The following is a 22334-nucleotide window of genomic DNA, read 5'->3' on the forward strand; positions in this document are numbered from 1 at the left end:
GGCATATGCCCTCCTAGGCCTACCCATGGCTGAGCCCCTGCCCAGTCATGTGAAATCCATAGATTAGGGCCTAATGAATTAATTTCAATTGACTGATTTCCTTATATGAACTGTAACTCAGTAAAATCGTTTAAATTGTTGCATGTACATTTTTTTGTTCAGTATATTATACTTAGACATTTAGAAGAAGCAACTGAAGAAAGCAGCTAACTCTCTCCATTTCAGGTGTTCTGCTTCTTTCTGTAGCAGCTTTTGTTCAAATCATAAGGCAGTTGCCTCGCCAGTTTACTGTATGTACTACTGTGAAACCCCCTACCTCACAACCATGATTACATATTGATTTCATTACCTGTGACCAAATTGGCAGTGTTTACTTTTGTCTTTAATGCAGAAAAGTACTCCGTCAGGGGCATTTTGCACACCTGCATCTCTATCGAGCCACCCTCGTGGCGACAGGTATGGCCTTTTACTTAGAGTATGGATTCCTCATCGAGTCGCCCACTTTTGAATGCATCATTAACCTTTGCCCTCTGCGTAATGGCATAGGTCAAGTCACTAATTATGGTTTGAGATGAGTTCACCATGCTGGCGAGGATCAATCTGCCTTGTCTAATTAGCTTTAACTGGGCACTCAGTCACTACTGACTGGTGTAGAGTGGAGAGAGCTAAAGAAACAAATAGAAGGGTGCCATAAAACTGGCTCTTCAAGTAGCTGTCCAGTGTTTCCAGATCTCTATGAAATATAATCTATGATTAATTACACTATTTGTGAAATAGTATTCCTTCCAAAAAATCACAGTTAAATATGTTAAAAAGCAGCTTTTCAGTGTGTGGTGTGGGCATAACCCAACAACAGAATGGTGTGACCATGTACCGGTCAATCAAATATTCATGACAAGTAAACAGATGATTGGCCGGCTCAGCTAATGAGCCAATGAGTGGCATGATATCATCCTCTATGAGGAAATGGCAAGCATTTTTTAAACAGAGTTTAAGGAAGGATTTTTTAAGTGTTTTTTTCTCTAATTTATGCTTTTGGCCAGTTGATGACAAGTCAATAACATTATTTGGGTATGGGTTAACAGATTATGAGCTTTTTAAGGTGAGATTTTCACCGGACAGTTATTTTCAGTCCAATTGTAAATGGTGGCTATATAAAAGTTGGCAGGAGTTCATTTTGTACTGTAGACATAAGGATGTCCATGTCCTTCTCCAGGGCAGTAAAGCTGATACTAAGATAATGTCCAAGACTAAGGGGTTGTTGGCAGTAGCAAGGTTAGATTTTATCTGTGTGATGGTGGGATTTGGAAAGACTGAATAGAATAAAATTTGGTGGGTGCTTATAATTGTCCTATTTCACAGATGTACAATTGTGTATTGGAAATGTGTTTTTTGCTTATCTCAACTCCCCCTGAGAGTAAGGTCAAGGCCAGAGTCGGTCATTATCAATGGCGACCCTGAAGCAATTAGCGTTAAGTGCCTTACTCAAGGCCACAGACAGATTTTTCACCTTGTCCGCTCAGGGATGCAAACTAGTGACCTTTCAGTGACTGGCATAATGCTCTAACCACTAGGTTACCTGCTCTACCCAAACCACAATAATCAAGGAATTCCATCTACCCTGTTTAAAGCACTACAATATTTGGAAGTTTTTCCAAAGTTATTTTGCAATAATAATTATTGCTATGTAGATATGGTTTGTTTAGCGTTATGAACATTGGTGGTATCACGTAACATCATTGTGTTCTTTGGCTTTGCCAAGAATATTGTCTGATTGAAGATCCAGGATTCGACTTTGCCTGGCTACCCAGACTCCTTGCTCCGGCTAAAGGCTACGCCAATCTCATCCCCAAGCATTCCATGTGTGTTTTGGTAAAATGACGGCCATTAAGTGGGAGTTCCCTGAGACGCCCCTACCGCTCCCCAACCACCCAGCCTTGGAGGTGTCTCTAGGATCAGGACAGCTATTTGTTGTCTGGTCTCCTGTCTCACACTGAGGTGACTCCAGGATTGGACATTGTCCTGCCAAGTGCAATGTGATGGTTTCATAGGCTTTAGTTTAAACCCATTGCCAGTCTGACTGAGCAAATGACAGATTATGTCCCTGTATTACCACCACAGTAACCAGTACCAACTTGTGTCATCATAGCCCATTAAGAGGATACTACTCTTATCTAATCAGCACAATTGAGTTGACCAGTAGTGGAAAATAGGTTATAATACAAATTGAATGAGAAACGTAGCCTATCGGTCCACAATGACCTAAGACATGAATCTGTGGTCTTCCATCATGTAATCCTCTTGTTTTTGCTTGTCATGATATACAGTACTCTTTCACCTAGATCTGCATATAGGCTGTGTTTGCACAGGCAGCCCAATTCTGATATTTTTTTCTCCACGATTTGGTCTTTTGACCAATCACATTTGATCTTTTCACATCAAATATTTTTCAGAGCTGATCTGATAGGTCAAAAGACCAATTGGTGATAAATGGATCAGAATTGAGCTGCCTATGTAAATGCAGCCTTACACAGGCAGACAAATTGATATTTTTGTCACAAATTAGTATTTTGACCATTTAGATCAGATCTTTTGCCCATAATTGGGCAAAAGATCAGAATTGGTCTGCATGTGTAAACGCAGCCTAACAATCTTCAATTGAGAACTTGGGTTGATCATCATTAGGAGCACTAAATATTTTACTGGGCGAGATGCCAGGGTTTTCGCCTAGAATTTTCCATAGTTCAACAAATTAGAGAAGAAGCAATCTCTCGTGGAAAGACTATGTGACATAACTGATATCTTAACATTTGTCAAAAGGAAGGATGAGATGAATAACGAGCAACAGTAGTTCCGGTGCTTTGGTTCTGGCACTAGTTATTTGGACGTATCAGTTTTGGGTGGTGCTTAATTTGGGGGTGGGGATTTCAAGAAATCAATCAACCAAATGTATTTATTAAGTCCTTCTTACATCAGCTAATGTCACAAAGTGCTGTACCGAAAACCAGCCTCAAACCCCCAACAGCAAGCAATGCAGGTGTAGAAGCACAGTGAGGGGTGGCCAGTCCTCTTCTGGCTGTGCCGGGTGGATATAACAACATGGCCAAGCTGTTCAAATGTTCATAGATGACCAGCAGGGTCAAATAATAATAATAACAATAATCAGTGGTTGTCGAGGGTGCAACAGGTCAGCACCTCAGGAGTAAATGTCAGAGTACCTCTACCGCTCTTGCTGTCTCATTCATTCAGAGTTGAAAACAGCAAGTCTGTGACAGGTAACACATCCGGTGAACAGGTCAGGGTTCAATAGCCGCAGGCAGAACAGTTGAAACTGGAGCAGCAGCACGGCTGGGAGAGGGAGAATATACTTAAATTCACACAGGACACCGGATAAGACAGGAGAAATACTCCAGATATAACAGACTGATCCTAGTCCCCCGACACAAACTACTGCAGCATAAATACTGGAGGCTGAGACAGGAGTGGGCGGGAGACACTGTGGCCCCATCCGACGATACCCCCGGACAAGGCCAAACAGGCAGGATATAACACCACCCACTTTGCCAAAGCACAGCCCCCACACCAGTAGAAGGATATCTTCAACCACCAACTTACCATCCTGAGACAAGGCCAAGTATAGCCCACAAAGATCTCCGCCACGGCACAACCCAAAGGGGGGGCGCCAATCCGGACAGGAAGATCATGTCAGTGACTCAACCCATTCAAGTGACGCACCCCTCCTAGGGACGGCATGGAAGAGCACCAGTAAGTCAGTGACTCAGCCCCTGTAATAGGGTTAGAGGCAGAGAATCCCAGCGGAGAGAGGGGAACCGGCCAGGCAGAGACAACAAGGGCGGTTCATTGCGGCAGTGCCTTTCCGTTCACCTTCACACTCCTGGGCCAAACTACACTCAATCATAGGACCTACTGAAGAGATGAGTCTTCAATAAAGACTTAAAGGTTGAGACTGAGTGGGTGTCTCACATGGGTAGGCAGACCATTCCATAAAAATGGAGCTCTACAGGAGAAAGCCCTGCTTCCAGCTGTTTGTTTAGATATTCTAGAGACAGTAAGGAGGCCTGCGTCTTGTGACCATAGCGTACATGTAGGTACTCCAAATCGGAAAGATGGGTAGGAGCAAGCCCATGTAATACTTTGAAGGTTTAGCAGTAAAACCTTGAAATCAGCCCTTGCCTTAATAGGAAGTGTAGAGAGTGCTAGCACTGGGGTAATATAATAAAATGTTTTGGTTCTTGTCAAGATTCTATCAGCCGTGTTTAGCACTAACTGAAGTTTATTTAGTGCTTTATCCGGGTAGCCGGAAAGTAGAGCATTGTAGTAGTCTAACCTAGAAGTGACAAAAGCATGGATTAACTTTTCTGCATCATTTTTGGACAGAAAGCTTCTGATTTTTGCAATGTTACTTAGATGGAAAAACGCTGCCCTTGAAACAGTCTTGATATGTTCGTCAAGAGAGATCATGGTCCAGAGTAACGCCAAGGTCCTTCAGTTTTATTTGAGACGACTGTACAACCACAGTGCTTCTACACCTGCATTGCTTGCTGTTTGGGGTTTTAGGCTGGGTTTCTGTACATCACTTTGAGATATCAGCTGATGTACGAAGGGCTATATAAATAAATTTGATTTGATTTGATCAAGATTAATTGTCAGATTCAACAGAAGATCTTTGTTTTTTGGGACCTAGAACAAGCATCTCTTTCGCAGCCATCCACTTCCTTATGTCTGAAACAGGCTTCCAAGGAGGGCAATTTTGGGGCTTCACCATGTTTCATCAAGATGTACAGCTGTGTCATCCGCATAGCAGTGAATGTTAACATTATGTTTCCGAATGACATCACCAAGAGGTAAAATACGTAGTGAAAACAATAGTGGTCCTAAAATGGAGCTTTGAGGAACACCGAAATGTACAATTGAATTGTCAGAGGACAAACCATCCACAGAGAAACTGATACCTTTCTGACAGATAAGATCTAAACTAGGCCAGAACTTGTCCATGTAGACCAATCAAAGGGCATCTGACACAATTACACAAGATTTTGTTCTGCGTTTGAGATTAGGGATGAGGAAAAATAATTGTCAGATTTCTGCACATCTAACTTTAATTCAAATAAAGCATAGTATGAAATTCCATGAAGATGAAACAAATGTCCTCCCCCAAAACTATTTGAGAGAGCTTAGAGAGAAGCTTAGAGTGAGCTGGGTAGAGAACACATTGTGACAACGCAGTCGTCCTTGAGAGTAGAGTTAGGTTATCCCACGGCTCATCCAAAAATCATACACAACGCACAACAAGGCATGCACACACACGCAAATACACACACACACGCAAATACACACACACACGCAGCATCTGTTGGGTTTTCATCAGGATAATCAGCTATCTGTATTCCCCCCCATAGACCACATCTGGCACAGTACTAAAGTCGACCTCAACCTACAGGGAGAAATAAGTAAAGGTATGTTAATGACAGTAATAACCATATCAGTGTACTCCTTTCATATCCCAGCAAGTCAAACTGTCTAATTCAATGTCTCTAGATGATACGTCCTGATCGATATAAATCCCCTACAATACCTTCTCCTGCCACTAGCTGTTTAGCATTCTTTATAACTAATGATTTACTAAATACTTTACACACGTTTTTGCTGAACCCATACCTTTCTACGCAATAATTAAACATCTTAACGTTTTGAAAATGTGTCTGTACCTTGGAATGCTGTAGATTTGTACACTTCCTTAGTATCCCTCATGTAAAAGTGCATCAAATAACGTTACGTAAGCTAATGTTACTCATTGACTGGTTTTACCTTGAACTCAGGGCATCAACACTATCTAGTCAAACAATGGTTGAGTGCTATGTGCACACCTCTCTCTCTCTCTTGAAAAGTCCATCCATGTGTGGATGGGAGCCGGATGTGTCTGAAGACATGGAAGTGTTAGCAGAATGAAAGGTCAAGGGTCACAGACAACAGCTGACTAGGATGATAGTGGCATATGGTGACAGACACTAGACATTTAACCAGAGGCCCCACCTACCCACCTTTGGCCACCCGAATTAATATGGCTTTGCCCCATTTCACAAATAACTATTCATAATTCTATGCTGTAATAAAGAACCTATTAGTGATATTGCTTAAACTGATATCAAATAAGTTAGAGATATGTACTTAATATTTGTTAATGAATATTGTAGTAAGGTAATTTCCGATGTAAATAAATTGACTTTCACTATGAACGTGACTTCAAAGGAAACCCTTTAATTATTTGCGATGTGGGAGACATCTCCATGTGACTCGGCATGTTTCTTTTCTCTCCGGGAATCCCAAAAGAATATACCCCACACTATCTCCCACCTCAAAATCAACCAATGAAAAGTTTCTTAACTCTATCGTCGCCAGCTTTGATTAACTCTAAACTCCCCACCAGACTGCACCGGCCATACCTGTTTATGGGTCATACTTACCAAAGTAAGTACAAAATGGTAAATATTACGTTCTTCATCATATTTCACACACCAGACAATATTTCCAGTTAAATGGATTGGTTTAGCATAAGCACAACTTTGATCCAGGGATGACAGTGAATACACACATCTCGATTTGATTCCCATAAATGATGAAAGAAAAATGGATTTGTTACATACTGTGATGGGCGCGTGCTGGTGGCAGGGAAGTCAGGCGCAGGAGGAACTTGGTATAAACGGAGCAGTTTAATGAATATACAAAAACTCCGAAAACCAAAATATACAAAGTAAAATAAGGGGGTGCAAAACCCGTCGCACGCCAGAACATAACTACCACCAATACATACAACAAACAATCACCGACAAGGACATGAGGGGAAACAGAGGGTTAAATACACAACATGTAGTTGATGGGTTTGGAACCAGGTGTGATGGAAAACAAGACAAAACCAATGGAAAATGAAAAATGGATCAGCGATGGCTAGAAGGTCGGTGACGTCGACCGCCGAACGCTGCCCGAACAAGGAGAGGGACCGACTTCGGTGGAGGTTGTGACACATACATTCAATATGTTTGTTTCAAACAAACAAACTAGCAGTTACAAAGACATTTTTACAAATCAATTAAAAATGAAAAGCTGAAATGTCTTGAGTCAATAAGTATTCAACCGCTATGTTATGGCAAGCCTAAATATGTTCAGGAGTAAACATTTGCTTAGCAAGTCACAAATAAGTTGCATGGACTCCCTCTGTGTGCAATAATAGTGTTTAATAAGATTTTTCAATGACTACCTCCTCTCTGTACCCGACACAGGAAGATTTTCCGATGTCACCTATTGGTAGATGTGTAAAAAAAGCAGACATTGAGTATCCCTTTGAGCATGGTGAAGTTATTAATGGCACTTTGGATGCTGTATCAATACACCCAGTCACTAAAAAGATACAATCGTACTTCCTAAGTTGCTGGAGAGGAAGGAAACCGTTCAGGGATTTCCCCATGAGGCCAGTGGTGACTTTAAAACAATTCCAAAGTTTAATAGCTGTGATAGGAGAAAACATTGTAGTTACTCCACAATACTAACCTAAATGACAGAGGGAAAATAAGGAAGCCTGTACATAATAAGAATATTCCAAAACATGCATCCTGTTTGCAACAAGGCACTAAAGAAATACTGCAAAAAATATTGCAAAGCAATTCACTTATTGTCCTGAATACAAAGTGTTATGTTTGAGGCAAATCCAATACAGCACATTACTGAGTACCACTCTCCATATTTTCAAGCATAGTGATGACTGCATCATGTTATGGGTATGCTTTTAATCGCTAACGATGGGAGATTTCCTGATTTAAAAAAATGGAATGGAGCTAAGCACTGACAAAATTCTAGAGGGAAACCTGGTTCAGTCTGCTTTCCACCAGGCACTGGGAGATGAATTCACCTTTCACCAGGACAATAACCTAAAACACAAGGTCAAATCTACACTGGAGCTGCTTACCAAGAAGACAGTGAATGTCCCTGAGTGGCTGAGTTACAGTTTTAAGTTTAATCTTCTTGAAAATCTATGGCAAGACCTGAAAATGGTTGTTTAGCAATGATCATCAACCAATTTGAATTTTGAAAAGAATAATGAGTAAATGTTGCACAATCCAGGACTCACAGCTGTAATTGCTGCCAACAGTGCTTCTATAAAGTATTTACCTCAGGGGTGTGAATATTTATGTAAATGAGATATTTCTGTATGTAATTTTCAATAAATGTGCAAACATTTCTTAATACGTGTTTTCACTATGTCATTATGGGGTATTGTGTGCAGATGGGTGAGAAAAAAATCTATTGAATCCATTTTGAATTTAGGCTGTAACACAACAGAATGTGGAATAAGTCAAGGGGTGTGAATACTTTCTGAAGGCACTGTAAACAAAGATCTAAGTACATATGTTCTCGTCTTCCTTGCATCCTTTTTGATGATAAAGAATATTTTTCCTAGAAGGATACACTCAGTATCTTCTTCATCTATTGCAAGTGTGTTTTATTTCTATCTAACCAATTATAAAGTTCAGCAATACCTAACTCCATTCCCTAATTCAGTTAATTGCCCAATTCAGAATTGACTGCTTGTCACTACCACCTAGGGACTTGTTCTGAGAAGGATATAGAAGGTGTTAGACAATATGGCAAAAGAAATGCACATAGCCTATCAGAAGGTAAGGTGGAATTATTACGATATTGCTCATACCTAATCCTTTCCTATCCACATTAAATATTGAGTGGAAGGAACAAGGGGTTAATTTGGTACTAAGAATGTGTCTCTACATCAGGGTTAGGCAACCAGATTCAGCCAGGTGGCTCCGATTTTTATCGGAGTGGATGGTTGGGGGGCCAGGACATAATTATAATAATTTATACACTGCAAATGAACCACAACTAAGCCCAAAAATAAATGTTTATTTGAAAATAACCATTTCATGCCTTTTTTATTTGTGGGAATGCTTGGGAACAGATTTCCTAAATTAAACACATTTTTAGCTAAATTCCTGGTGATTTTACACTCTTTTTTTAACGAAAAAGTTCAATCTCCCCAAAAAAACACACATTTGCGGGCCTGTTTTGGCCCGTGGGCCACCTGCTCTGCATGGTGTGTAGTCAGGCAGTCTATTTAAAAATAATTACCTGAGTATCATCTCTCCTAGCTGTTGCTCTTTTGAAGACTACAATCAGATGACACAATCAGATGACAGAATGGCTTCTGAGCCGGACGAGACACAGGACTAAGATCGCAGTGGTGTGTGGCTCCGGCCTGCTCACTGATGGTGTTACCAACAAACAGATCTTCCCTTACGCAGATATCCCCAACTTCCCGGTCAGCACAGGTGAGAGGACGTCACTGTCACAAACATATAATGTGTCATGATAATATTGATATGAGACTAATGATTGTATAATGTAGTCTCCACCCAGCAACCCCCCCCCCTTTGACAATTTAATAGGCAACGCCTCTCTGTAAACATCACTTCACCCCAATTAGCTTGTTCATTGATTCTCCCAAACATCAGGTGAACCTGAGTAGTGCTCTTAATTATGCACAGCAGAGGAATGTCCATTTTCCCTCAATGATTCCGTTGACACACCATTGCAGCTAAGTAGTTTATTGTTTACTTGCTGAAATGCATTTGGGATTTCTGTGTGTGTTTGTCAAAATGTTGCTTGGCTTCACAAATCATAACCAGCTATCGGGAATATGAACCAGGAATTAATAACTACGCCCCATGAATAAAATATTATAACTGGAGTAAAAATAGGCCCTAATATCTTCCACGTGGAATTCTTATTAGGATCTCATGGACATATTTAAATATTCATCATGTGGAGGTGAATATTAAATGTCTGCGTAAGCGCTCAAATGTTCAGTTTCCTATTATTATGAGAGGAAGGTGGGTCTTTGGCTTTGCAGAAAAGTTTTTGTTGTGTTTTGGACAACAATAGCATCATAAATAAACAAATGGGAAGCCTAGAAATAACATTATTTGACAATCATCATTAGACAGAGCTGACATTTTTTAAATGGTTTGGTTTGGTTTGTGTTGCAGTCTTTCCAATTGTCTTCTGGTTAATTGAAGCTTGTCAGAGAGAAGAAGCCCATTGAAAACACTAATCGATGTTCAGTGCAGCACGAGACTTCTTGTTTTTAAGTAAATTAAATGGAGAGCATAATGATTGGCAGACATTCTAAATGAGACAATACAAATATTGGTGTTTGCCTGTGAACAGGTGCGATGCTGTGTGAACCTGTAACAGCAAACAAATAAAATAAAATGTGCCTATCCAATAACCTGTAAAAACATAGGGTCAGATGTAATCAAATCCACACAACATAATACATAGCAGTTTCCAAATAAAGGCTCACATAACCAAGTTAATGCAGCAATGGAATGGATTCTGAAGTAACTTCAATGGACAGAGTAATAACTGACACCATCCTCCACCTAAACTTCCCTCGGCCATCCGTCAACCTCTGACGGAGGAGAAGAAAGTCACTTCTCTAAACAATGTTGTAATTATTCAGGTCCTATCTCACTACGCAGCACTTTTCCACAAATTGCCTCTGATTTAACTCAGGATCAAATTAACATAATCTCCATACCACCGAACACAACTCTGCTGTAGTCTCAGCCATCATCCCCACTATAAAGAAGGGTACTAAACAGACAATGACAGTTGACATTTGTCAGCGGATGACTTACACTTTTATTTCACTAGCACAGATACTGTTCCTACACTGCATGCTCTACTGAGTACTACAGTGCATTCGGGTAGCATTCAGAACCCTTGACTTTATCCACATTTTGTTACGTTAAGGCCTTATTCTAAAATTGATTAAATTAAATGTTTTCCTCATCAATCAATACACAATACTCCATCATGACAAAGCAAAAACGGGTTTTTAGCCATTTTTGCTAATTTATTCAGAATAAAAAACAGATACCTTATTTACATAAATACTGATTGCTATGAGATTCGAAATTGAGCTCAGGTGCATCCTGTTTCCATTGATCATCCTTGAGATGTTTCTGCAACTTGATTGGAGTCCATCTGTGGTAAATTCAATTGATTGGACATGATTTGGAAAGGCACACACTGGTCTATATAAGGTCCCACAGTTGACAGCGCATGTCAGAGCAAAAACCAAGCCATGAGGTTGAAGCTATCTGGGGAACGGTACCAAAAAATGTCTGCAGCATTGAAGATCCCCCAAGAACACAGTGGCCTCCATCAAGACTCTTCCTAGAGCTGGCCGCCTGGCCAAACTGAGAAATTGGGGGAGAAGGGCCTTGGTCAGGGAGGTGACCAAGAACCCAATGGTCACTCTGACAGAGTTCCAGAGTTCCTATGTGGAGATGGGATAACCTCCCAGAAGGACAACCATCTCTGCAGCACTCCATCAATCAGGCCTTTATGGTAGAGCGGCCAGACGGAAGCCACTCCTCACTAAAAGGCACATGACAGCCCACTTGGAGTTGCCAAGAGGCACCTAAAAAGAGGCACCTAAAGAACTCTCTGGTCTGATGAAACCAAGTTTGAATTTTTTGTCCTGAATGCCAAGCGTCACGTCTGGATGAAACCTGACACCATCCCTACGGTGAAGCACAGTGATGGCAGCATCATGCTGCAGGGATGTTTTTCAGCGGCAGGGACTGGGTGAAAGTAGGTAAAGATGAACGGCAGTACAGTGAAAGTACAGTGAGATCCTTGATGAAAACCTGCTCAAGAGCACTCAGGACTTCAGACTGGGGTAAAATTTCACCTTCCAACAAGACAACGATTCTAAGCACACAGCCAAGACAACGCAGGAGTGGCTTCAGGACAAGTCTCTGAATGTCCTTGTGTGGCCCAGCCAGAACCCGGACTTGAACCCGATAGAACATCTCTGGAGAGATCTGAAAATAGCTGTACAGCGACGCTCCCCATCCAACCTGGCAGAGCTTGACAGGATCTGCAGAGATAAATGGGAGAAACTCCCCAAATATAGGTGTACCAAGCTTGTAGCGTCATACCCAAGAAGACTTGAGGCTGTAATCGCTGCCAAAGGTGCTTCAACAAAGTACTGAGTGAAAGGTCTGATTAAATGTGATTTTTACATTTTTTTATTTGTAATGAATTTGCAAAAATTTCAAAACATGTTTTGGATTTGTTATTATGGAGTATTGTGTGTTGATTAATGAGGGGGGGAAACAATTGAATACATTTTGAATACGGCTGTAATGTAACAAAGTGTGGAAAAGGACAAGGGGTCTGAATACTTTCCCGAATGACTTTATATAGCCTATGTGTGATCTATGTGAGATTATAAACCGAGTGGTTCAAGCCATGAATGCTGATTGGGGCGGCAGGGTAGCCTAGTGGTTAGAGCGTTGGACTAGTAACCGGAAGGTTGCAAGTTCAAATCCCCAAGCTGACAAGGTACAAATCTGTTGTTCTGCCCCTGAACAGGCAGTTAACCCACTGTTCCTAGGCCGTCATTGAAAATAGGAATTTGTTCTTAACTGACTTGCCTAGTTAAATAAAATTAAAATGAGCGGAAAACCATGGTATTTTTAAGCAATAAGGCACGAGGGGGTATGTTATATGGCCAATATACCACGGCTAAGGACTGTTCTTAGGCACAACGCATTGCAGAGTAAATGGACACAGCCCTTAGCTGTGGTATATTGGCCATATACCACACCCCCTCGTGCCTTATTGCTATTATAAACTGGTTACCAACGTAAAAAGTAAAAGTAAATGTTTCGTCATCCCCGAGAGATACAGTCTGATATACCATGGCTGTCAGCCAATCAACATTCAGAGCTCAAACCACACACTGGTATGGCAAAAACATTTGTTTTTACTGTTCTAATTACATTGGTAACCAGTTTATAATAGCAATAAGGCACCTCAGGGATTGGTGGGTTATGGCCAATACACCATGGCAAATGGCTGTTTCCAGGCACGCCACATTGAGTCGTGCTTTAGAACAGCCCTTAGCCATGGTATATTGGTCATATAGCACACTTCCTCTGGCCTTATTGATAAAATATAGGCTTTGGGATCTGTTCTATTATTTATTTTCAAATGCAAACATACTTATCTTATTCATATTCCATAACCCATGCATTTTGAATATCTACTACAGCATATGGTGGATAGGTCCCATTGTATGTAAGTACACAGTTGTCACGTCTGCTCCTGTACGACGTCGCCAGAATACTAACCACCGGTCCTGGGATTCATCATTACGCACACCTGACACTCATCATTACACACACCTGTGAATCATTATGATTCACACCTGGACTCCATTACATTCATCATCTCCTCCCCTTTATATGTCACTCTCCCATTTTCTCTCACCAGTTGGTATTGTTCTTGTGTATTGGCGTACTGTCTTATGTTAGTGGCGTACTGTCTTATGTTAGTGGCATGTTCTTGGTTATGTTGTTTTATGAAAATGTTTCGCCTGCTTCCAACTCACTGCCCCGTCATTACAACAGTGGTCCATGCAGAGTGTATTTCAATACAGCAGTAGTATTTGACTTCTATAGGACTCTCTCATGCGTGAACAACAAAAATCGGACATCTTCTGTGAAATTAATCATAAATAAAACATGAATTCACAGTTTGTATTTTCTAACCCTACATGAGACATGCTGTATCACTAACCTCCCGTGACAGAATATACTTGTGTTCTGTGTCCTTCGCAGTCCTGGGTCATGAGGGGTGTCTGGTATTCTAAAAGGCAAGTCCTGCATCTTCATGCAAGGAAGATTCCATCTCTACAAGGGCTATTCACTCTGTAAGGTAAGTCCAAGTAGAGTATCTGACCAATGAACAGGTAATCTATGCCATTTAGCAGATTATTTTATTCAAAGTGACTTGCAGTCATGCAGGCATACATTTTATGTATATGGGTGGTCCCAGGAATCAAACCCACTACCCTGATATTACAAGATGCACGCTCTACCAACTGACCTACAAACTGAGCTACGAAAGGCCCCATATGTTATCTATCTATATTACTTTATTTAAGCTACATTTTAAACATCCAACATTAAGACATTTGCTATACACTACTAGTCTTTCTACTCTTTTACCTTGCTGCTCTACCCTTTCCTTTGAGATCAGGGAAACATCAGATTATTTTAAACCACCAATATCCATAGCCTCCATGGATTCAACCCAGTCCCTGCTCATCTATACCCCTTTCACATTTCCACTACGGTGACACTGGATGTTTTGAAATATTCATCACCAGTGTGTGCGCTTTGCTTATATTAGCCATCATAAAGAAGGAAAAGAGTGAAACAAAATGGGTCCTTTCTTTTGGAGTGCTATGCTAAAAACTCTCCATTGTGGCTCAACAAGGTCATGTTAACTGAAGGAGCACTCCTCCTATTTGTATAACAGAGAGTGGCTGGCATCTCCGGCCTTGGCCCATTAACTTTCTGTCACAATCAGGAAAGTGGTAGGCAGGAAGACGATAGCTGAAACCAGCCTGGGAACTGCTGACTCTGCAGAAGGCTGTATATTTTAACAAAGTTTAGGACAGGGTCGCCATTGATCTGGGCCATTTTTCTTAAAAATATCCCTGGCAGCAATGAGGTCATTGTTGGGTCATTCGGTGTGAATTGAACAAAATGTCAATGAAATGTACTATTTTTCAGAAACTAGTACAAATGAATGTAATTTAAGAATGAAGCCATTTTCTCAAACAGCTTGTAAGGATGTTGGACCAAATGTTGAGTGGATGAGAGGTATGTACCAACAGCCGTTCACCTGTGTTGTGACGCTTGTCTTATTTGTATATAAAAGTATTTCAATGTAGCAACTTCCTATATGTAGGTTTTTGCTTGGTCACGACTTACAGACCCAATCAACCAGTGAATCAGTTGTAACACTGCGTATTTATGTCACTCCAGAGTTACATGAGTCCTTTCCTTCCACTGTTTTGGTTAAGAGAACATAAATGCAATTGAATGTGACCACAGAGGAGGGCTTAGGTTACAGCCTCACCATTGGACATACAGAAATATCTTACACCGCAAGAGGCTTTGGTAACAGTTTATAGGGAGACAAAGAACAACAGACCAAATGATGCCCCCTAGATCAACGTCTTATCACCTATGGGCTGTTTCTCTATTCTGACATACACAATATTGTTTTCACCTGTCAATTCTGTTCAGATAAGAGTAGATGTAGGTGAGGACCCAAAGGAGAGGAAATAACTTTACACTCTTGAGATGCAGCCCATAGGTGAGCACTGTCACAGTTAGGGTTGCAAAGGGACGGGATATTATTGGAAACTTTTGAAGTTTACCATTAAACTACCAGAATTTTGTTACCTTTTAATGATTTTATGTAATCTGTCACAAGAAATCTAGTGGCACTTTTGGGTATTTGAGATTATCACAGGTGTCTGTAACAATATCTGGCCCCTGTGTGGCCATATCACGTATAATTTTACAATTGTAAAAAAAAAAAAAAGACTAATCTGTAAAACAGTATCCTATAAACCATGAATTTAGTTTCCCCTTGTGGCTCAATTGGAAGAGCATGGGTTGTGGATTCGATTCCCATGGGGGACCAGTACGAAAAAGTGTTACAATTTATCCACTCACTACTGTAAGTTGCTATAAGACAATGTTTTGCCATCAAGCTGGCTGCAGTTGTGAAAAAAGTCAATAGTTGGAAGAGTTGCAGAGTTAATTGAAAATAATGCCATTGTTGATTAGATGCTTTTTTCATTCAGCTATTTTCTCTTGAACCATATGGTCTATCTACGAGACACTCATGAACAATATCAGCACAGATATAATAAATTAATCGTTTTTATGAATACATTTTTTTTTGTTATTAATGTATAAATTACCAAAGTTTACAATAGATTGCTATAGATTTGCTGCTAATTATTAACAAAATGACAGAACATTTCGGTAGCTTTGCAACCCTACTCATGGTAGATAGGAAACCTATCTTGAGGGCTGACTGAGCATGCAGCAAAACGTGTAAGGTGTTAGAGAAGAACAGGTGTGATTAAAGTGGATGTTGGACCGCTTTCCTATGGCTCAGTACACCAGACAAGGCGACAAATCGATTTCTGCTCAATTTACCCGGGCACATGCAACCGATACAGCTGTGGTTTCAGCCTGCCATCTGCCCCCTCATTCTCTCCCTTCTTTTCTCTCTCTCTCTTAATTTCTCTTCCCCCCACCACAACCACACAGTCTCACACACTATACTCTCATCTCCACACACCTCTCCATGTCTTCCCTGTTCTGCTCCCTTTCTTTCCCAACATTACCGGACAGCAGTCCAGTATGTGTGACAGGGACACCAGGGTGTCCATACACTCCATCAGCCCAGGGACACATCCGTGAGTCATTGTATCTGACACCTCCGACACCAACATCGCACCACTCTCACAAGACTTTACGTAAAGACAAAACAAATGCAGACATGTTGCAGCGAGAACTCAGTCAATACCTACAAGGCTGGTGATGCTACTCGTTTTCTACCAATTTTATATCTCCCTTTTCATACACTTTCTTTTATGATACACTTTTATCCGTGGGTTTTGACATCAAGTACATAGCAGAAAAGCAAAATGGTTTTGTTTTGTTGAATCGCACTCACACTCACACAAGCGCTCTCTCTCTCCCTCCCTCCCCCTGATTTGCAATCAGGGTGTGAGCTGTTATCTCTCTCATCTCAGTGTGTCCGTATGATATGCATGGCAAGGTTAATTAGCTGGCTTGCTTTGTTAGCCCTCCCTGACCTCCTCTCCCTCTGTGAGTGGTGCCTTTCATACAAACTGCTAGCATGCAGCTGGAGTTAGCCTTGGCGCTAGTTCTGTATTGTGCTGTTATTGGAGCATACTGAGTGTTATTGGGATGCATGTTTAATTCAGGTAAACATGTATACACTCCTAAACTGACAAAAATGTGCATTTTCATGAGTCACTGTACACTCACACACACACGCAAACCCTGTTTATGGATGTTGCACTAGTGGTGCCATGTGTGTCTCTCAATGTTCTGACTTACAGATGTTGGATCTGCAGCAACAGGAAATGTGAATTCTTATGTGGATTATAATGAATGCAAAGAGCAAAAATAGGACCGCACTCTGGTGAATAAACTTAAATGAACATATGTTTATTGCCGCACTGAAATAGACTACAAGTTTTTAATTTCCTGCATTTCAGGAAAGTTCTCCTGCAACAGAGTGATCAAATTAAGATCCAAATCTGTACCTTATTGGGCATTTCTATATCAAGATCCTGAATTCATAAACCCCCCAAAGAGAAGTGTGTGTGAGACAGAGTTACAAGTCGTGGCTGCATGCTTGTGGCAGATTGTATGCACATCTTGTGTATTACTGGTGCTGGAGATGACCAAGAATGGTCCAAGAGTTGTCTGAGAATAATACAAACGTTTTATGTCTCATTTCTCCTCTTCCCCTTAATGGTACAATAAAGTGTTGGTAGCATTCTCTTCACCTCTCACGTCATTTCCTCTCTTGTCTATTTCTCTCCCTCCCTTTCTCTCTAACTCCCTTCCTGTTGACTTGTCCATTCCTTTCTCCTCCCCTCCTGTATACTCATATCTTTCTCTTGAGTTCTCTCTCTGACTCTCTCCCCACCTATATTTCTCTCCTCTCATTCTCCATCCCCCTCCTCTTCTTCACCAGGTCACATTCCCGGTGGGGATCTTCAAGCTGTTGGGCGTGGAGACCCTCATTGTGACTAACGCCTCAGGAGGTCTGTGTCAGGACTTCAAAGTGGGCGACATCATGCTCATTAAGGACCACATTAACGTGCCAGGCTTCGCCGGCCAGCACCCTCTGTGCGGCCCCAATGATGAACGGTACAACCAGAGACAGCGAGACGGAAAGATAGGGGTAGAGAGGGGAGGTAAGGAGAGAGGGAGAGGGTTGTGGGAGGGCACAGCACCCACTGTGCTGCTACAATGATGAACGATACAGGCAGAGAGATGGAGAGAGACAGGGAGAGGGGTGGGTGGAATGGGCGGGGGAGAGTGAAAAATGTAGTACAGTCTGAAGCACAAAGGTGGGAGGAGAGATGGAAAGAGAGAGGGTTGCAGTCAGTGAGAGAACTGAAATAATCCCAGGAAGAGGAAGCAATACATAGCCTTCAAGTAATCTACTTGCTCACATTTATTTTAACTAGGCAAGTCAGTTAAGAACAAATTCTTATTTACAATGACTGCCAAGGAACAGTGGGTTAACTGCCTTGTTCATGGACAGATCAACAGATTTTTACCTTGTCAACTCTGAGATTCAATCTAGCAACCTTTCAGTTACTGGCCCAGCGCTCCAACCACTAGGCTACCTGCTGCCCGTATGTATTACATGGAACCTTTAATACATATTTTTCCTTTACAGCTCGGAGGTTGTAGATTCATGGCAAATATACTGTATGTTGACTAGTAAAGTGATTTCCAAGCATTGTGCTCAGAGAGCTACAGGTAACTGCCAAAATAATGGAAACTCTTGAGTAAATGAGGAATACAATGTATATTGAAAGCAAGTGCTTCCACACAGGTGTGGTTTCTGAGTTAATTAAGCAATTAACATCCAATCATGCTTCGGGTCATGTAGAGAAATGCTTTCAGACTATTATTTTGGATACCGTGGCTCTGTCCCAATAGGATGACATGGCCCCCATCCACAGGACACGAGTGGTCGGTCACTGGATAGTTTGATTAGCATGAAAACGATGTAAACCGCGTGTCATGGCATTCTCAGTCACCAGATCTCAACCCAATAAAACACTTACGGGGAATTCTGTAGCAGTGCCTGAGACAGCGTTTTCCACCACCATCAACAAAACACCAAATTATGGAATTTCTCGTGGAAGAATGGTGTCGCATCCCTCCAAAAAAGTTTCAGACACTTGTAGAATCTATGCCAAGGTGCATTGAAGCTGTTCCTGCTCGTGGTGGCCCAAAACACTATTAAGACACTTTGTTGTCTTTATGTTGGCAGTTGCCTGTATTCTCTGTATATTTTCATATTACTGTATTATATTACAGTATTATTCATATTATTAATAGTAGCAGATTATTGGTAGATCAGAAGAGATGCATTGCAATAGTATTCACTCCATTTGTCCCATCGATAAGCCAGTATTGTTTGGGCTGTGCTCTGCTCCAGGTTTGGGATCCGGTTCCTCTGCATGTCAGATGCCTACAGTAAGGACCTGAGGAATCTAGCTCTGGATATCAGTCATGAGCTGGACTATACCAAATTTGTGCGGGAAGGGTTGTACTGCATGGTGAGCGGGCCCAACTTCGAGACCATCGCTGAGACACGCATGTTGCAGGTTTTGGGGTGCGACTCTGTGGGTGAGTGGAGACAACACAGGCCTACGAGGTACAACCACAAACAGAATTTCATCACCAGAACTGGCTATGACATGAGCGAAAAATTACAATTAATGTTAGGAAATGTTCAATTAAAGTTTAAAGAGACAATAGCTAGATATTTACTATAACTTGTGGTTCAAAATGCTGGTTCAAGATCAAGCATCTTTTCAGGAAGGGGATATTTTATCAGAGCCAAGTGACCTCCAGCCCACAACATGGTTTAACAACGATATAAACACAGATGAGGCTTGCTCACTCTCCTTTTTCCCTTTCTAGTTCATTAACACTGCTCTAATTGGACCTCCCTCATAAAAAAAACCCTGCTGAGCTCGTTAATAAATGATGGCGCTAGCTCTGCTAACAGAGCCACCGCATGCTAATTAACTTAGCGATTAGGTCAACAGATAAGACCAACAGGCTGCTACATGCTGTGATGCTAATTGGTCTGATGATTTGATCCCAGATCAAAATACAACACAAACAAATATCCGTAACAATGGACAGTGGGCAGAACTAACGCATGACCTCTTTCATTATCCAATCCCCCTAAGAACATGTATTTTGACGACTTGTTACCTTAAGAGCTTGTTGTTGTTGTAGCCAAGCGATGACAAAGAAAAGCGTTTTTGGTTCCTTGTTTTGGTGACCTATTGAGTTATTACTCCTGTGAGTGTGTTCTTAGTCCAGTTCAGGTCTGCCAATCCATCATTTTCTATATGGTGTTTTTTCTTTACCTTGCTTGAGTTTCAGCTTAGTGGAGGCTCTGTTTGAGTTATTGAATCTGTTGGTTTAATAAGAATTTTGAATTCATATGCTTTCTGGTTATGCCTGTAAAACATGTTTTGTCGTTGTATTCGTACAAGTGTAAATTGTATCCATGTTTTTATCATTGTTTTAATGATGTGTGAGATCTGGCCCGTGTTCCCATTAAATACTAACAGTGGGAATGGGACCAAAGCTCAGGGAATGGGACCAAAGCTCAGGGAATGGGACCAAAGCTCAGGGAATGGGACCAAAGCTCAGGGGACAGTACACAGGGGGTTATTGATGATGCAGAATAGTATAACCACTTCTCCACACACACACATACACACAACCATGACCCAGTGCCACCCACAACCCTGTTGGATATTTGGCCTCTTTTTTCCCTCTGCCCCTCCCCTCACCCTCGTGTCCCTGTCTGCTCTCCCCATCCCCTTTCCTCTACCCCCTTAGGCATGAGTCCGGTCCTAGAGGTAGCAGTGGCCAAGCACTGTGGCCTGAGGGTCTTTGGTCTCTCACTCATCTTATTGCTGTATATCGTTTTATGTACCTTATCTGCACACACTGTGAACAGCTCAGCGTATCTATTCTGTCATCTGTTGACTAGTTATTAAGTATGCTCCAGGAGCATCTTAATGTATTCTTATTATCATTGTGAAGGTCTCCCTGGACTACAGCCGTGAGGAGATGGTGAACCATTAGGAGGTCCTGGAGATCAGCAAGATGAGGGCGGAACTTCTGCAGATGATGCTTAACACACTTATCGCCCGCTCCCACCAGCTGGACGAGGGCATCAACGTCAACTAAAGGGGGAGTGGGATGGAGATAGAGAGACATTCTCTAATGTTGAAGCACACTCTCTCACACACACAGACACACACAGAAATGTTCACTGACATGTGCACACATACACACGTACATAACATTCACTGTGAATCTTTACCAAAATCAACCACCCATGATGAAAGAGTTAATTCAATAGTTTAATAAAATGTCCTAAAGTTGTTTTTTTTACACAAGTACCAGTCTGTTAAATGTAAATGCTTATTTGATGATAGGGCACTAACATGAGAATATGTAATGCTCCTTTTTAACATCAGCTGAAGAGGTGCCACTACCAGTTGTACAACTGAATGCATGAATATCTTCCGCATTTAACCCAACCTAGGTGTCCCCCTTTCCCTTTCCTTACCTAGGGATATTCAGAGAGAGAGAGAGATTATACATTAATTCCACAAAATGTTTTTCTCCCAAAAATAAGTGAGAAAAGCCTCCAATCAGAAAATATCATTTCCTGACAAATACTGGGCAAAAAGACATGCAACTGAACAAATATACAGGTGATGGTTATTTTCTCTTCAAATTCCTCCTGCTATTCAGAGCTAGTGACAGAAAAACCACGTCCTAGATTAATATAATTATACAGTGCTTTCTTCTTTGTTATCCCCTCACTGTTTAGAACGAGAATCAAATTATTATTTATGTGCTTCATTGTGTTTACCACATAACACAAGTCTGTTTCATAGAGTTGATGAAAAATGACTTATCATGCTTGACAACTACTGTGTTGCGTGTTAGTATGACTGCAAAAACAGTGAGAGCTCATGTAGAAATAATATGTTTGTTGTAAGAATTTACACAGCAACAGAAAAAATGTACAGGAAAACTTGGTATCTTGCCAAAGCAAACACTCTGTTCACTGCCTTGCCTTGCCTTATAGTAAATCGAAGTGCATTCATCTATAAGAAAACACTGCCATCTTTCACAGGGCTCCTCTGCCAATATGTGGTACCTTCTGCACTGTACCGATAAGTTCGGAGAACCCTGTTCATAACAAGGTTTTCCCATTGTAAATATATAGATACATATATAAATAAACATACAGTAGATATAGATCATAGACAGACTTTTAGAGTGTTTATTTGTGTCTGTGTGTGTTCGTCAGTGCATGCGTGTGAATAGTGGAGCAGCAGGTAGACTAGGGGATAAGAGCGTTGGGCCAGTAACTGAAAGGCAGCTGGTTCGAGTACCCGAGCCGACAAGGTGAAAAATCTGCCGACGTGCCCTTGAGCAAGGCAATTCATCCTAATTGCTCCTGTAAATTGTTCTGAATAAGAGTGTCCGCTAAATAACTAAAATGTAGTGCACTTGTGTGTGTAAAAATGG

At 41.3% G+C, this 22334-nt stretch overlaps 1 pseudogene; it reads left to right on the top strand.

Annotated features, from left to right (window-relative positions):
• The first annotated feature begins 1877 nt into the window (after nt 1–1877).
• On the top strand, nt 1878–21445 carry LOC118367618 (purine nucleoside phosphorylase-like; annotated as a pseudogene).
• The last annotated feature ends 889 nt before the right edge of the window (nt 21446–22334 follow it).

Source organism: Oncorhynchus keta, chromosome 34, assembly GCF_023373465.1.
Source record: "Oncorhynchus keta strain PuntledgeMale-10-30-2019 chromosome 34, Oket_V2, whole genome shotgun sequence".
In the NCBI taxonomy this organism is placed as follows: domain Eukaryota; kingdom Metazoa; phylum Chordata; class Actinopteri; order Salmoniformes; family Salmonidae; genus Oncorhynchus; species Oncorhynchus keta.